General features: G+C 41.8%; 1 pseudogene; it reads right to left on the bottom strand.

Annotated features, from left to right (window-relative positions):
* Positions 1-1822: 1822 nt before the first annotated feature.
* On the bottom strand, positions 1823-1940 carry LOC126337099 (5S ribosomal RNA; annotated as a pseudogene).
* Between the last annotated feature and the right edge of the window lie 3259 nt (positions 1941-5199).

The raw sequence follows: 5199 nt of genomic DNA, 5'->3' as shown, positions 1-5199 counted from the left end.
GTACTCAATACAACATCGAGAATGTGGACGATATGCGTTATTCTATTTAAAACCGAAAATGGGATGAAAATTCGACTGAGTTAACGAATAACTTCTACTGTTATGTATCTCAAATCGTTGTACAACATTATGTAGTGTTCCTCTGCCAGGAATTCGCTGTTCAAGCTGTCGACAACTTCAGAATCTTCTTCGTGATTTTTTTACCTCTTCCTCTTCAACTGATAACACAGTTAATACAGCTATTTTACGCGCGTCCAGTTTCGTGAGGAAACTGTGGTTTGAGAGTCAAATAAAGTCGACAACGGGCGCTGGAGAGCGCTGAGAGCGCAAAGCACGTTAACCAGCTCGTCCCGTGTGATGTTCCAGCTCTCTCTCGTGAGGTCGGATGTCGTACGCGTCCACGTCAACATTAGCTGCCTTGTCCCGTGTGAGGAAGGCTTTAGCAATGTGCAGCATCTGACAAGGAAACCCTTGAGTGCGACGTCGCTAGTTCAGTTTTAGAAAGGCTCATTTGGAAGTGTTGTGTTAATAATTACGAAGGGAAAATTATTAGCTGTTGATGACTTACCATATGCATCAAGAGTGCAACAAGATCAACCTTCTATGAGGTGTATGAATTACGCTTCACAAAACAGACATAGTCGGTATTGAAAAAATGTTCAGGGCAAACCATTAACTTGTACCACTAGAAGCAAATGGAAAAAAAGGTTCCCCACAGTGATCATATAGATTTTCACCATCAAGATCCTTTGGGCTTACAAACCATGCAGGACGCTCAGCTAAGTATCCACTCTTAAACAATGCATATAGAATCATATTGGTGTAATCATATTGGAGAACTGATGGTATGTGATGGCATGCAACTGAATGCGAAACAGTTTGTCGTGGAGCTTGTCGTCAAATTGGCTATCATTCGAGGCTTAGCTGCAACCAGTACGATAATATGTTGTAAAGACACGGGAGAAATAAACATGCATGGGCTGAATATGTCCAGTGGTTCAAGGAGGTATGAGTTGCGATTCACATACTTTTCGGGAGGGATAGTTTGCTTTAAGGGAGTAGGATTTTCATACGCAGGCCAGAAATCAAGCAAAAGAAAGTTATTTTGACTAGCTATTAACCAATATCAGTGCTCATACTGTAATTCTCTTACACTCATTTCCCCACTCTTGCTTGCTGTGAGGTAAATATGTCCTATTACCTTCCAAAGGTCACGCACACCAGAAAAAATCGCAGAAGGCAGAGCACCTCCAACTTCTCGCTGCATAATAAATAACATTGCAGCCAATTTGTCATCGAGATTAACAGTCGGTATAATTGTATGCCAATGCGTTAAGGCATTGATGTTAGTTGATCTTGATAAAACTCTCTTGGTATCTCTAATTTCCAGGGTTCCTTTCAAATGTATTTCCTCTTCAAATCCAGACTGATCGGAGTTAAATACAAATACCTCACTGAACGACGGGATAAGTTTGTTTATCTCATCTTCAATCTCGCAGGCCGAAAGTTTGCTGTTCATCGTAAAATTGACGCTTTGTTTGAAATTATGTCTGCAAATTCTGTAGCACTGTATGAAGTTATGCACCCATCCTCTCTCTCTCTCTCTCTCTCTCTCTCTCCTCCTGAACATGCCATGAAGACCCAACGGTACCAATGGCCACAGTGTCATCCTGAGCCCGTAGGCGTCACTGGATGCGCAGATGGAGAGAGACGTGGTCAGCACACCGCTCTCCCGGCCGTATGTAGTTTCCGAGACCGGAGCTGCTACTTCTCAGTCAAGCAGCTTCTCAGTTTGCCTCAGAAGGGCTGAGTGCACATCGCTTGCCAACAGCGCTCAGCAGACCTGGTGGTCACCCATCCAAGTGCTAGCCCAGCCCGACAGCGCTTAACTTTGGTGATCTGACGGGAACCGGTGCTACCACTGCGGCAAGGCCGTTGGCAGCCATCCACGCCTTCCCTTGAAATCATTGTAATCTATGTCGCTCGCTATTTGAAATGTGCACAACGTAATAGGTCACTATCCCGTACATCCTGTAAACTGCATCGAGCATCCTTGAGACACGCAAACAACAAGTTCTGTAACAAGTGCGTCTTGTCCTCGCTTGAATATCTGTAATTTTTCTTATGCACTACGCATAGTATTGCTGCGGAATTACTCGAAATCTGTACATATTTTTTAAATATTATGCTGCGGATGGTCTTCCATGTACATAATTATGTTTAGTACATTGTCCTTGGATGATGATTGTCCTTTAATAAGTTTCACTGGAAACGTGATTTATGGCTTCCTCTCTGACAAGGACAATGAACTACATGGCTAACTACCTGTTTCACTATCACTTTCACTGCTTCAGCACGTATTGTACTCCTCACGTACATTGTCCCCACAGTCCTGTGTATACGACAACACACTTTCCGCTGGCTCATATCGCAGGAACGCTAATATTTGATCTGACACTTCTTTCTCACTCTGCGAAATTCCTTTTGTTCCTTTCTTACGAAATGTCAACTGTTGTTGCAGATATAATGCAATGTTTGCTTTGTTTATCGTTGCCATTGCCCTGCTTCGTATCAAGACCATTAGCACTGCAGCACTGCTGTGAGTTACTCGTCGACTAAGCAGTTCAGCTACGCACTGTAGCCTCATTCTGTGCTCACCATTGGATACATCCAGTCGCACGACCTGTTAGCATTAGCAGCGAATATTGTGGTTGTATAGTAGACAATATGTGGGGTGTCGAATGCCGTAAACATCATCGTCCTTTTTCAACCTCGCACTCAACAGTTTCCTTGTGAGACAAACTATGTAATGCATCGCTTCGCAGGTTTGCTCGGAAACGTTTACTGGCGCCGCTGGCTTAGTTCTTAGCATTGCTACACTCCTAAAAACTGTCTGAGTAAGGTAACCAGCCACGCTCTGACCCACGAGACAAGCCTTTGAGTACCACTACTCCTGTATCACTAATGACAGTCCTACGCTAACTATTCACTTTAAGAAAGATTCCGAGATCCGATCACAGTGCCAGGGACTGACATGAAAACATGGGAATTTCCTCGTAGCAGTTCAGTGCTCTTCGAACTTGCGACGTTCCCGTTACTCTTGTAGATAAGACGGTGGCGTAGGGCGTGTCCCAGCGACACAGGAGGGCAGGGAAATTTCTGTGGGATTTTCCCGCGAGCGATGACCACGGCGCCACGTGTAGCTCACTGACACCACGAGATCTTTTCCATCTGTACTTCCCGCTGTCGGCAGTACACGCGCCATCGACAACTGTCAATAGCATTTCTCCAGCTGCTCCAATAAAAACGTCGTTCGCTTAGCTACACAGACTACGAGCAGTCAGTTTACAGTTTTAGCAGTGTGGTTTATAGAAATGTAACTTTTTCGGCTTTGCTGCACTTAGCTCATTTTTATTGCTTAGTAGATTAGGTGTATAGATCTAGTCACATGACATACTAGTCTGTTCATTTATCAGTTTTCGTCATAATGCATTGGTCCGTAAAATTTCTGATTTTTGAGTTATGGACACCGGTTAGTTATTTAAAATTTCTCTAGTGGCGAGATACAGAACACATCGTAAAAGAATGTGGTTCTGCCACGTCCAAGTCAGTTTTGCAGTAATGTATACAGGGAGGTTCAATAACCAATGCAACTCTCATTGTTAAAGCTGATCTTCATAAACCACACACGAGAGTTTTATATTCTCTCGCTATCTGCGCACAAACTATTAGTCCTCGAGAAAAAATGAACAGTATCTTTTAGTACGAAATTTAATATGGTTAAATTTGTACTGGGACGCGTAATAGGCCCTAGTTTTCGAGTTATTCAACGAAAATGTACAAAAGTTATCTTCAAACGCAATTCCACTTCTACACTCAGCTGCCACCTGTCAGGATTTCTAATATGTTGTTCATGAAACTCTGTCCTGCTATCGTACTAATATTTGCGAGTGCACGAATTATTTCCTGCATTCGACCATTTTTGGTTTGCACTGACTGGTACGTCACCGACGTAGTCGAGCACTTAAAAATTGTAAAAGTAACATCCGTGTAAATTTTACCTAATAATTTTGTGAAATTTTACGGCATGAAATAAAGAATTACATCGTAGTATTCATCAGGTCTTCTGACTACGAAACTAGTGTGGTTGTAACGGTACACTTTGGATCGAATTGTCAACGTAATTACTTTATGCGTAACGTTAGCAAAATTCCTGTTTCTTTCATACTCTCACGGACAAGTTTAAATTAATGATGTAAACAAAATAGTCGACTGTACTGATGGTGTAATAGCCCAGTCAATGGAGGCCGAAAAACGTTTAATATCGGGAATAGTTCGTGTAGTCGGAAATTTCTGTACTTTGGTAGGAGGGAGTGCCACGAACAACATACTAGAAATCCTGACAGGTGGGGGAAGAGTGTATGTTGGAGGTGCGCTTTAAGGTCGTTTCTTTTTACGTTTTTCTTGAATGAAACCGTAGCCTCAACTGTAATCGTTTCTCAGCACTAAACGTAACTACATTACATTTTCTAAAAAATTCCTGCTCATTCTTCTCTGTATGAGTAATACCTTGCTCGTAGCAAGAGAGAGAATATGAACATCTCGAGCGTAGATTGTGAAGGACAGCTATACCATTATGAGTTGCATAAAATGACAGCAGTAGAAGCAGATGATTTGCCCAGTATATTTCAGCTGAGTTACAATTCTTCTGTAACTGAGGAAATGAACCAATTATTCGTTCTGTAACAGTGAAACATCTGCATGTGGAAGTTGAGTTTTATTGCTAAAGATTTACTTTTCTGTATTTCTGTAATTTGCCTTTGGTGTCATCTTCGACCAGCGCGTCCTTATACAGTAATCAATCGTATGTGATAGCTCAAAGCGAGTATCTTGAAGAAATTGGTGAAGAGGTTCACGATCAGAATAATTGAAGAGAAAGTGAATAAAGCACGTTTGAATAAACGTTAATACGTGATGAAGTCTTATAATTATTCATAAAAGTGGAGCTTGCACTTAAGGAGGTCTGGTGGACATGTAGTACCTGTGTAACATCAGCTATGGCAACGACTAGGGCACTGAATCAAAGAAGCAGGTAAGTTAAAACTAAATGTAATGCCTGTGTTCGAATGTTTTGTAGTAAGTACAGCAAAATTCAATATTACATCAATAAAACGCGCATGGGAATTTTAACTTTTATTA

Source organism: Schistocerca gregaria, chromosome 2 (genome assembly GCF_023897955.1).
Source record: "Schistocerca gregaria isolate iqSchGreg1 chromosome 2, iqSchGreg1.2, whole genome shotgun sequence".
In the NCBI taxonomy this organism is placed as follows: Eukaryota; Metazoa; Arthropoda; class Insecta; order Orthoptera; family Acrididae; genus Schistocerca; species Schistocerca gregaria.
Note: the sequence above shows the minus strand (reverse complement) of the source record. Positions and strands in the feature narration are given on the sequence as shown.